The 12,728-nt window shown below is 48.1% G+C and overlaps 1 protein-coding gene across 5 annotated transcripts in view; it reads left to right on the forward strand.

Moving 5' to 3' along the window:
* Nucleotides 1–744: 744 nt before the first annotated feature.
* The window catches only part of ZNF395 (zinc finger protein 395), a 42,089-nt gene continuing 30,105 nt past the window's right edge, over nucleotides 745–12,728 (forward strand). For 2 of the 5 annotated variants that reach the window (XM_037042214.1, XM_037042216.1), the window contains exon 1: nucleotides 878–989. The gene's annotated coding sequence lies outside the window, so the exon portion shown is untranslated. Of the gene's footprint in view, nucleotides 827–877; nucleotides 990–10,692; nucleotides 10,769–12,728 lie in introns of those variants that run through there. The other 3 variants (XM_037042215.1, XM_037042218.1, XM_037042217.1) reach the window with 3 other exon arrangements.

The raw sequence follows: 12,728 nt of genomic DNA on the forward strand, positions 1-12,728 counted from the left end.
CTTGTTTACACAGGGCTGAAAGCTAATAGTTAACTTTCTCCCAGTCCAGAAAAAGTAAATAACGCCTCACTTTACAACTACGACGAGTAAAATCGAGTAAAATGACATAAAACGGAGAAGAAAACATTAAATCAAAAGAAAAAATGGAAAGGTTGGTTCTAATGCTCCCTCTCTCTCCAGCCTTTGCTCGCGCACCAGGCGGGTCCTGGCTGCGACGCCTGGGTCCCTCTCGCCCCCGCCAAGCCCCGTCGGTGGTGCCTGGGGCTTTCTGGCTTCCTTTCCCGCCCTGGGGCAGTGCGGCCTCTCTCGGAGAAGCCTGTCCCAGAGCCAGGCCTGAAAAACAACTGCAAGAAACTTTGGCTCAGTTGGCGGTTCAGTGCAAAAAGGCACTCAAATTTGATTCGGGGCTGCAGCCACCGGTTCCGATTTTGGGGTGGGGTTGGGGGGTGGGTCATAACGCGGTCAGAAATCAAGGGCGCATGTGCGCGAGGAGTCGCTCGGTAACTTATTGAGCGCCCACTGTCTACCAGCAACCCGGGGGTGTGCATCCAGGCGTGTGGTGGGTGTGCTGGAAGGGCACTGGCGCGCGTGGCCGGCGAGAGGCGCGCAGAAAGCGGGCGCGCGCGGAGCCTGGGGCTGGGGGGGCGGGGAAAGGGGGTGGGGGGCTGTGGGAGGGCGGCGGGGGGGTGTGTCCCAGAGTCTAGCTCTTTCACTCGCTGGTTGGCGCGCTCCTCCGCTCCCTTCCTGGGCGGGAATCCGGGCCGGGTTGTGGCCGCGGCCGCGTACGTGAGCGCAGTGTCCCGGAGAGGGAGGGCAGGCCGGCCAGGTGGGCGCGAACGGAGCCTCGGCGGGCGGGCTGCCGGAGCAGAGCCGGGCGGTGGGCCGCGCCGGGTGGGTGGGCAGGGGCGGCGGCAGCTGCAGCCCGGACCCGAGCTGAGCTGTCCAAGCCGGAGCTGCCCGGTCCGCGCTGCTGCTGGTGGCGGGGCGAGGTGAGCTGCGCGGGGACCTCGGCGTCGCTGCAGCCCGGGGACGGGGAGGGGGCGGCCCGGAACTTCCCACGCTCCGCACGCCTGCGGGGGTCGGGTCGGCGGCTGAGGGCCCAGGAGGCCGGTGCGCGGGGGCAATGGCGAGTCGGGGCTCGGGGACGCTGCGGCAGTGCCCGCGCTGGCTGGGTGGGGGTGGCCGTCCGCTTTTCCGAAAAACGCCTTGTTTATCTCTCTTGCCGCCGGCGCTGGCCAAGGCACCCCCTCCCCAACTTTGAAAGGTTGTCCAGAGTCGTCTCTCCGACGGAGATTGACCTGCCCCCTCCCTGACCCTTTCCGGCTGGGCCGCCAGCCCAGCCCTCTCGGCGCCCCGCACGTTTCTGCCCACTCTACCGAGCGAGCGAGTGCCGGGCTCCGGGACGGACGGCGCGACACACCCTCCACCGCGGGGGCTGGCCCCCGCCCTTTCTGTCCTTTTCTGTCCACCCCCACTTCCGCGCCGCTTAACCCTGCCTCCCCTCACTGGTGGCCCCTGGCCCTCCTGGGAGCTGGCACTGTGGGCGTGTGGGGTGCCTCATGGGGGCCTGGATGGGGAGTTTGTCATGTGCAAACAATTTCAAAGATAGCATTCCCACCTCCTGCCTTGGAGTTTAGGGTGCAGCACCTTCACTTTAGGATTGACTGAGAAATCTGAAGAAGCCCACCTGCCAGGCAGTGAGGGGGTGCCACTGCCTCCTTGGTTTCAGGCAGCTGTGGCCGATTCCTGGTGGCTTTGGAGCACTTCCACCGGGCAGGCGCAGTGCCAGGCGCAATGGATGCCTGTAGGCCACCACTATGTTCTTTACACCCTTCTTTCCAGAGAAGTGTACCTGGTGTAGTTTGCCTAAAAGTGAGTGATCAACAGATATTGAAGGTCTTTTTTTTTTTTTTTGACACTCTCCTAAGGTGTGTTGTAAACAGGTTTGGGGCTCAAGGGACTCTGAAACGCAAGACAACATAGCAATTCAGGTCAACTGCACAGGTACTTTTGAGGGGCTGCTGCGTTCTCAGCACCATGCCAGGCTCTCTAGGAGATGACAAGAGGCACAGGATTCTAAGGCCTTAGAAAGCCTGTTGACCAGGTGGAAGTGATTTTGGAGCTCAAGTTCAAATTAATGTGTTATGGCTGCCTAAATTACTGTAAAAGCTGGGGGCAGAGGGAATATCAAAGGAAAGGTTAGAGCTGGGGGATGGATTTACAGTACTAAGTTCTGAAATAAGTTGTGCACTGGAGAATAACTCGCTGGCGAAGGCCCAAAGATAGGAGAGGAAAAAGTAACAGGTGCGAGAGGTTGCAAAGGGACTACCAAAGGAGAAGAGGTTCAAACAGGGATCTCAGTGCAGGAGGATATAAAACATACATGAGGTGATACCCTCTAGGCTTTATTCTCTTATGGAGGAGGTGGAAAGCCCCGGGCAGGTGAAGTAAAACTCAAGATAGGGCACAATGAACTTAAAATGTAGCAACCAGAATAGCTGCTCTTGGAGTTCAGAGAAGAGAGCATGGGCAGAAGTCACCAGGGCTATATTCCTGGAGGATGAGACCCCTGAGATGGGCCATGAGGTACGAAGGAGCATGGCTTTCCCCAGACAAGGAGCTGGCCTTGGCTAGACCAGGGAACGTTTCCTGAACAGTAGTAGATAAAGATGGAGAGGAACAATGGTGGAGATTGTGACAGTCCTAGAAAGCCAGACTGGGGAATTGCACTTTACCCTGTGCGTACTAGGGAGACATGAAAGTCCGTGAGGCAGGGAGTGACATAATGAAAGGGTGTTTGGAAAGGCTTTAAAACGTAATGCTAGGAGACAACTCTGTTAGCTGGTTGCAGTTGTGGAGTGCCCAAGGTTTGGACTGGGATAACTGGAAATGGAAAAGAGAGTGAGTTTTAGAAACATTACTGTTGCAATAATCTGCTGACGGGCAGAATGAAGGAAAGGGATGAATGGGAATTAATTCCTTGTGGAAATGGATTAGACGCCAGGGCCTTGGAGCTGCTATAGTTGGTAACTCGAGAAATCGGAAATGTGTGTTTTGGAGAGAAGTAATTGACACTCAGGCTGCAGAGAAGTTTTGTATTTGCCAAGATAATGCAAACAGAGCCCTTCTGCAAGAAACTGTGACTCTGAGATTGAGGGGAAACCAGGCTGTGTGGTGTGGGGAAGGCTGCCAAAGCTGGGAGGAGGAAGGCACTCCCGAGAGGAATGGGTATCTTCTTGGTCATAGGGAGGCAGTAGAGGATGCTAGTGAGGGTCTGACTTTCAGATGACATCACCTGGACCTCAACCTGCACTTGGCACAACAACTCTGGGAAATGGAGGCTCCAAGGAGAATGGGCCACTTACTCTTCTAACCATGAGGGTGATTGAAGGGGAGTAGAATGGAATTTGATAAAAAACATGAATTGTTGGGCTTTGAAATGAGCCGATATCAAAACCTCTGGATTTGCTCTCCGCTGAGACCTTCAGGCTAGTGCTGGTGTCCCATTCGTGGGTGGGGGAGTAAAATCATCCAAACGAGCAAGGTGGAAATTATGGGCTTAGGAATACTGCCTTTCCCAGGGCTGGGGCAGTCCCAGCCTGAACCATTGCCAGTTCCCAGGAAGCCAGCAACCTGCCGGCAGAGCTTTTTCTGGAGCTCTGAATTCTGCTTGTTTGTTGCAAGGGTGACTTAGGGCGATTTGCTGAACAAATTCCCCAAACCTCTACTTGCAACATTTGAGGGCTGGTGAATATGAAGGGTGATTGCAAAAAGTTGCAGAATGAGTAGAGAATGTAACTGCAGTTCCTCAGCCCCCTTACTCTGAGAAGCAGGGTGGGTGAACCAGCTGGGGAAGCTGACTTGCCTAGGGAGAGGTGTCCCTCAGATACTTTTTCTCTATAGGGAATATATGATGGTCAAAAAAAAATACGTGGAGCAGATGTTGAGCTAATTTACTCTCTATACAACAGTGTTTTCTGCCCTGCTTTGATCATGACCTACATTAAGAGCTAAGATTTATATCACAGCCTAGTATACTCAGTCATGTATGTAAAAATCTAATTTAAGGTCACAAAGTACTACTTTCCTTGGCTTCATGCAATCTCCTCTGATACTTTTATTTTCTATTCCATTACTTTTTATTTAAAAATGCCTACTGTTTCCCAATAAATTGGCTTAACCACTCTGTAATGGATCCTAACCCACAGTTTGAAAAACAAAGTTATAGAGAATTTTCACGTCTTGTAAGTATTTATTAAGCTGCTTACGTGCAGGGCTATGCTTACCCGTGATGTATGTGGAAGGAAGCATGAGGAAGAGACTGGAGGTTGATGGGCTAGCTGGAGAGTTAAGATATACCTGATGGAGGAGCAAGGCAAAATGATCGAATGCCAAAATGGAAAATAAGCACGCGCAGACTTCAGGGGAAGCGCTGAACAGCCTCAGTCGAAGTGGCTTGGAAACACTGTTTTGGAATAGGGAAGGAAGTCTGGGAGGGACCTTCACCTGGTGCTGCCCAGGTGGGACGTGTAGTACGGGGGCAAAGGCGTGGAGTTGGGGCTGTACACGGTGTGTCTAGAGCAATGAACAGAGAGTAGGGGCAGATGAGGCTGGCAAGGGGCGTCAGGGTTAAAATGTAGTGTAGAGGTTGTAAGTAGGTGGCTCAAATGCATTCAGCCTTCAGACTTAGTGCAGTTTGGACTTGGGAGCAATCCAGAAGAACCCGTGGATTTGGGTTGTCTTAGAGAACCGGGTCAGGCAGGCTTCCAGAGCTGAGTGGTGGCTGCTCCCTGGATATGGGAGTCAGTCCTCACAGACCCAGTGCTCCCTGTTGCCTCAATCCCATTGCTTTGCACCCCCTGCTTAGCCCAGCAGATCTCTGGGTTTGCGACCTGAGTCTTCAAGAGGAGCCTGACGTTATGGGACCCGGATACTTGTGTGCACATGATTTGTTTTAGGCAAGGCAGCAGCGCTTTCTGAGTTCCTGCTGGCTGGGGCTTTGTGATATTTTTGGATTGATTGGAATGGCACTAATTAGAGGGCTTTGAGACATTCTCTGTAGTGAGAGAAATTTCTAGTGACCTCAAGATCTCCCAAGCCTTCCCACATTCCACTACTGGCTGCCATGCTTGGATTGTGGCTCCTGACAGGTATAAGAACAATGTCCAGCCCTGGCTGGTGTAGCTCAACGGGTTGAGCGCGGGTCTGCAAACCACACGATCGCTGTTCGATTCCCAGTCAGGGCACATGCCTGAGTTGCAGGCCAAGTTCCCAGCAGGGGACACACGAAAGGCAACCATACATTGATATTTCTCTCCTCTCCTTCCCTTCCCCTCTAAAGATAAATAAATAAAATCTAAAAAAAAAAAAAGAACAATGTCCAGGTCATAACTTGGTGAGGTGGGAGCCATGACTGCCATGTGCTGTCGGACACGAGACTCTCAGGAGCATCAGTTCTGTGAGTCAGTGATAAAGGAATAACATGGAGAGGAGCGGTGCTGTTTCTTCTCTTACATCCTTACTCCTTGGGTGGCGCCCGGGTGGGCCTCCAGGATCCAGAGAATCACAATGCGGAATAACTGATCCAAGTGCAGGTGTGTGCAGGTGTTAATGCAGACAACTTCTGGAAAACTCAGCTACTTTTAGGACCAGCCGAAGTGAGTAAGTTTAGGGCCCCGTGGTCCTGAGACAGTTTGGTTTACCTGGGGAGTCCGTAACTACCTGTTAACACTTCCCCAGGTGAGTGACAGGTGAGGGGGATGGAGCAAAAGCCACCCTGTTTTTCACAGGTTGCACATCTGATTATTTTAAGATTTTATTTATTTATTTTTAGAAAGAGGGTAAGTGGAAGCAAGGGAGAAAGAGAGGGAGAGAAACATCGATCAGTTGCCCCCAACCAGGGACCTGGCCCACAACCCAGGCATGTGCTCTGATTGGGGATCTAACTGGCAACTTTTTGGTTCACAGGCCAGCACTCAATCCACTGAGCCACACCAGCCAGGGCTAATTATTTTAAAATATTGCTTTTTGTGCCCTGGCTGATGTGGCTCAGTGGATTGAGCACTGACTTGTGAACCAAAGGGTCGCCGGTTCGATTCCTAGTCAGGGCACATGCCTGGGTCGTGGGCCGGGTCCCCAGTTGGGGTAATGTGGGGCAACCAATCAGTGTATCTCTGGCACATTGATGCTTCTCTCTCTCTCCCTTTCTTCTCTTCCCTCTAAAACTAAATAAAATCTTAAAATACTTCTTTTGTAACATTAAAACATTTGAAACTCTAGTGCTTTTTGCTAAAAACTGTGTGGCCCGAGGATGCAAGGATAACCAGGAGTCTGCTGAATCGGATGGCATGGAACTTATTTCCTGTTTTATATGACCGTTTGGTTACTGTGATGTAGCAGCTATGGTGCACTTTGGCTCCGTAGGGAAGTTATTTAACAGCTTCTTAAGCTCTGAAGGTCCATATTAAATAAGTGGTAGAATGTGGGCTGGATGGTGTTACTTAATTTGATGGTGTTATTAATAGGCAAAAACTGTTAATTAGTGGCACTGGGTCAGCCTGGAAGGGGGTCTGAAAATGATTGCCATCGGGGTCTATTCTCGGCTTTGAGCTGCTCAGCACTTTTTCCGGTGTTGTGGATGAAGATCTGGAAGGTGGGTTTTGTCAGCCGTGTTGATGGGGGAGGGATTGCTTATCTAGTAGGTAAATCAAAGTTTGACATCACCCAGAGTGAGGGTCCAAGTTGAAAAAAGAAATTCAGTAAAAGATACGTGTAAAGTCTGATGTAGATTAAAAAATTTGAATTATAATGTGTTGAAATGTTCTTACATTCTGGTCAGATAATTCTACTTCTAGAGATATAGCTGAGACCATATCCCAAATGTAGATGATGTTTTATGCACAGAGATTGTTCAGAGTTTTTTTTAACTACATCAAAAAGTTGGAAATAAATTAAATGACCAATGGTATATGAGTGGGTTGGAAGTAGTCTATAATTGAGTGAATACTATGAATGTGCCTTTATAATGGAATATTATGGCCATTAGAAAGAGTGGTTTGGCTGGTGTAGCTCAGTGGATTGAGCGCGGGCCTGCAAACCAGACGATTGCGGGTTCGATTCCCAGTCAGGGCACATGCTTGGGTTGCAGGTCAGTTCCCAGCAGGGGCCAGTTCCCAGCAGGGGATGCATGAGAAGCAACCATACATTGACGTTTCTCTTCCTTTCTCCTTCCCTTCCTCTCTAAAGATAAATAAATAAAATATTAAAAACAAAAAAAAGAAAGAGTGGTTAAGCCCTGGCTGGTGTAGCTCAGTGGATTGAGCACGGGCCTGGGAAACAAAGGGTTGCTGGTTCAATTCCCAGTCAGGGCACATGCCTGGGTTGCAGGCCAGGTCCCCAGTGGGGGACCCATGAGAGGCAACCACACATTGATGTTTCTCTCCCACTCTTTCTCCTTCTCTTCCCCTCTCTCTAAAAATAAATAAATAACATAAAATAAAGAAATAATGGTTAGGAATAATTTGAAAATAACACGGGCAAGTGTTTCTGCTAAACGTTAAGGTGCAGCCCTGGTTGGTATAGTTCAGCTCGTTGGAGCAGTGCCCCATGGCTGAAAGTTTGTGGGTTTGATTTCTGGTCAGGGCACATGCCTAGGTTGTAGATCTGATCCCCAGTCTGGGTACAGGCGTGTGCCAACCCCAGTCCAGGGCTGGTCCTGGGTCCGGGCGTGTGTGGGAGGCAACCGATTAATGCTTCTTTCTGCCATGAATGTTTCTCTCCCTTCCTTTCTCTCTAAAAGCAATGAAAAAAAATGTCCTCAGATAAGGATTGAAAAATAATTGTGCTAAATGCAAATAAACTGAACACTTTAAAAAAAATTAATGTGCATCTACAATATGATTTCAAATCTTAAAGAAGCAAAAGTATATAGAAAATGATTGGAAGGAAATTACTAATTTTAATACTAAAATAATAGTGGTTGCTTCTAGATAGATCAAGTTGAGTGACATTCTTTTTTTTCACATTAAATTTAGCATTTGCCTTTTTTATAAGTCTGTGTATCAAGGCGGGGAAACACTGCTATATTGTATATTTAAATATACTTTACTTTTTAGAGCAGTTTTAGCCTCCCCCACTGTCAGCACCCCTGTCAGAGCGGTGCATGTGTCACCACTGATGAACCAACATGGACACATCGTCGCCACTCAGAGTCCGCAGTTCACCTCACTCTTGGTGGTGTACGTTCTGAGTTTGGACAAATGTATGACGAAAGGTATCCACCATTACGGTGTCACATAGGGTGCTTTCACAATCCGAGAACCTCTGTGCTCTGCCTGTTCATCCCTCCCTCACCCCAACCCCCGGCAACCGCTGATCGTGACCTTGGCAGTGTTGCCTTTTCCACAGGGTTACATGGTTGGGCTCGTACAGTGTGCAGCCTCGTCAGTTTGGCTTCTTTCGCGAATAGGCATTTAAGCTTCCGTCATTGCTCTTCCTGACTTGATAGCTCATTTCGTTTTAGTGCTGAATAATAGTCCATTGTCTGGATGTGCCACAGCTTATCCTAAATTTACCGACTGAATAACATCTTGGTTGTTTCCAAGGTTTGGCCGTTGTGAATAAAGCTGCTGTAGATATTTGTGGGAAGGCTTTTGTATGGACATACATTTTCAACTCCTTTGGGTAAATACCAGGACGTGCTATTGCTGGATCATATGGGAAGAGCATGTTTAGTTTTGTAAGAAGCTGCCAAACTGTCTTCCAAAGTGGCTGCGCCCTTTTGCCTTCCCACCAGCAATGAGTGAGAGCTGCCGTTGCTCCACACCCTCGTCCGCATTTGGTCTCATTAGTGTTTTGGATGTGGTCAGTCTAATAGGTGTGCAGTGATACCTCGATTTAATTTGCATTTCCCTAATGACAGGTGATAACATCTTTTCAAGTGCTTTTGTTTGTTTTGTTTTAAGCGTTCTTTGTATATTATGGATAATTGTCCTTCATCAGCTGGATCTTTTGCACATATTTTCTCCCAGTCTGTGGCTTGTCTTTTTTCCCCCCTCTTAAACACTGTTATTTTTAAAAACATGTCATTATTCAGGGACAGGATGGGGTAAAGTGGATGGTTCATACAGTGACGAATCTTGGGTCCCTACCTGCTTTGTGGCACGCACTGGATGAGGCCCTGGAATCACAAAATACGACATAGACCCTGGCCTGAAACGGATGATCCACTTGAAAGGGGCAGACCCACAGGTGAACAGACAAGCACCGTGTAATCCTGGTGGTACTCCAGGTGCGCCGGAGGGGCAGATCCTGTGGGGAAAAAGTTTTGAGATTGTTCTATTGTTGGTGAGTTTAATGTGAGCCCTGAGTGGGGTGAGGCTTTTAAAAATTGAATCCAGTTCACAACTGGATCAGGGATTCATCCATCCAATCCTAGGATCTAGTCCCCCCCCNCCCCCCCCCCCCCCCCCCGATCTAGTTTTAATGACTCCTGCTGGTCATAGGCATTTGGACCATTGAGGGAGGAGCATGATTTACAAGAAATGTAAGCAAGACCGTCCATGGAAAGGTGACTAGGATGTTGTAGAATCAGGAACGACTGGTGTGTGCTCATGGGGTGGGTACCCAATAGAGCTTTCAGATGTTTGCATGGTTCTCAAACACAGGAGAGAGTAGACTTGTTCATTTTCGCTCCTGGGTGTGGGTATATGACCAATGGATAGAACAGTGATTTCATTCCCCTAGCTTCAGATTCCTCATCTGGAGAACGCGTGTGCAGAAGTTGATGAGCTTTAAGGTTGCTTTTAACCTGAAAGACTGGAACAGCAGATTTCAGCTCAATAGGAAAAAGGACTTTCCAGTTGGCAGAGCTGCCCAACAGTGGAAATGTTTGCCTATGGAAGAGTGAGCTTCCTGTTGCTGGAGGTATTCAAGTTGGATTGAATGCTGTTGGGTAGGAACACTGTAGGAGGAGGACAGGAATTAGGCTGACCTCCAAAGTCCTTTCCAGTTCTTAGGGTCAGTACTAGGTAACTTGTCACGGTTGAAGGACAGTGTGGGATAGAGGCCTCACCTCCAGCTGACTCCAGTCTTTGAGTCAACATCATTGTGTGAGCGTTTTCAGAAATGTTTATAGATGGGTCCCAACATTTTCCAGAGATCCTTCTAGGGTCCCTTTAGAAAGGATGAAGAGAACTGCTCAAAGATGGGTCAGGACTCAGTTTGTGGCCCCAACGCTGCTAAAAATTGAATTTGGTCTTTTTTTTAAAGATTTTATTGATTGATTAGTTAATTTATTTATTCTTAGCAGGGAGGGGAGGGAGAAAGAGAGGAAGAGAAACATCGATCAGTTAGTTGCCTCCAACTGGGGAGCTGGCCCACAACCCAGGCATGTGCCCGGACCAGGAATCGAACTAGTGATCTTTCAGTTCGCAGGATGACGCCCCACCCACTGAGCCATGACACCCAGGGCTGAATTTGCTCCTTAAGAAAGTGAAAATGGTGGGGCTTGGGTGGAAATGGCAAATAGTAATAAATAAAATAGATTGACACCTAGAAGACTAATGTGTATATTGGCTAGCTCTAGTCAGTATAATGAATGAACCAAGATGGGGCCCTTTAATAAAATGGTGGGCTTGGCTGTGGAGGGCCTGGCAGTGCCCTTGACCGTCTCCTTCCTCTTTCCAACACCAGGGATTTACGTCACCATGCACAGCACCCTACCTGCCGTCCGGACACCTGGGAAGACACGGAGCCTTGTGATTGCTCTGTAGGTGTAGTGGCCAAGAGGACAAGAGGTGGATAAATGTAAAGGAACTTTTGAGTGGGATTTTCCCAAAATGCATATATGTAGTTTATATCAGATGATAAGTTTGTGGTTTGAGTTAGACCTTTTGCAGTTTGCATTTTTACTATTTATAGCTTACATGTAGAAATTTGATTAATTTTGCGTAATGTTTACTTAAACTTATGGTTCATTTAGAAGCTACTCTGATTATTTAAAATTTTTAGATTTTCTTCCTGATATTTTCAGAAATTTTTTTTTGCAGGCAGGGGCACTGCCAGGGCTAATTCACATGGTGAGCGCTTCTGAGGGTACCCTGCAAAGAGAACCGAGGTCAGAGGTCCATCTCGCCTCTGGTGGACGGCAGGGGATCGCTTTCTTCTCCATGAGGTCTTGGCTCCCACTTTGTCATTTGAAAAATCAGTATCTGGCAAGGAAGTGCTCTCTTGTCACGTGGAATGAAGCAGTTTTGGGGTGCACGACCTAGAAAATGACAGTTTTAGAAGTATGTAAAAATATAGGCGGAACTTGTTTTTTAAAAATAATTATTACTGTTATTATCATCCTCCCCTGAGGACATATTTTTTTCATTGCTCTGAGAGAGAGAGAGAGAGAGAGATGAAAGAAAAGCATCGCTTGGTTGCTTTCTCATATGTTCCCTGAACAGGAATCAAACCTGCAACTTTTTTTGTCTGTGGGACGACGCTCCAACCAACTGAGCCACGCTGGCCAGGGCCAAAACTTGGTAATTGTAGAACTAGAGTTGGAAATCTTTGTGCTCAGGGGCCCAGTGGTTCTGGATGCCAATATCATCTGGGTCCCATGCCGAGTAGGCACATCAGCGTTGTGTGGTGAATCGCTACAAATGGGTTCCCTGGGCCACAGAGATGGTGTGGGAAAAACTTACACTGCCATGTGCTGCTGCTGCTTTTTTTTTTTTTAAGCAAAAATACAATAAGAAATAACAGTTCTCAGCCTTTTTTGTCCTTTGAGTATTGGGAAGTCATAAAACACTTTTAGTAAAAACAACCACATTCAGCGTTTTTCAATGAGCAGGGGTATGAGAAACCCCCTGTTCTCTTTCTATTTTTCCTCTGCCGAAAACGAGTTGCCCTCGGTGTGCTGTTCTCAAATTCATGCGTCCTCTGTCCATTTTAATCTTGTTCTCTATTTGTATGGTGACTGTCGCCATGGCACTCTGTGCTCGTCACACGGCCTAGCAGAGGTTTCCGATGGCTGGCAGGACAGCTCAAAGTTCTGCCGCAGCGGCAGCGAAACTGTGTCTGAGCAGTTCGTTGTTTTTTAATTTGAGGTGTAATTTGCATAGAGTGGAATGCTCAGATCTGAAGTGTGCCGGTGAATTAGTTTTGACAAATGCCTTTCAAGACAGAGCTTTTCCACCTCCCCAGAAATGTTCCTCGTGACTATTTCCAGATTATCCTCCCCTCAATCAGAAGGCCTACAGCTCTGATTTCTATCACCCTAGGTTAGTTTTGCCAACTAGGTTCTTAGTATTAGAGTTTTGTGTTTCTGAGGACTTTATACATGGTGCTTTGGAGAGGTGGAGGTGGGTATGTGTTTAAAAATCAGTACCCTAATGGTTTAGGTAGTCCTGGTGAGTCATTCGTATTTTGGAGTCTGTTTAATGGAGTATTCAGGTTTTTCTCAGTGTCCACGGGATCCAGATTAATGTTAGGAATAATTGTGATTGGGCGAGGGCTGCCATTATCGGGGTGTGTGTGTGTGTGTGTGTGCATGTGTGCATGCATGCATGTTGTTTGGGAGAGTTGGAATCCTCTCTGGAAGAACTGGAACGATTCCTAGGACATCCCTTTGGATTACCCAGAAGCCCCCAACACACTTTCTCTGTTTTGCCTGCCTCTTCCTTGAACTAGCATATAAATTTAACAATCCACAGAGTTACAGAGTTGGGCTTGTAACATTG

Source organism: Sturnira hondurensis, unplaced genomic scaffold (assembly GCF_014824575.4).
Source record: "Sturnira hondurensis isolate 20B ecotype Veracruz unplaced genomic scaffold, ASM1482457v3 Scaffold0003693, whole genome shotgun sequence".
Taxonomy (NCBI): Eukaryota; Metazoa; Chordata; class Mammalia; order Chiroptera; family Phyllostomidae; genus Sturnira; species Sturnira hondurensis.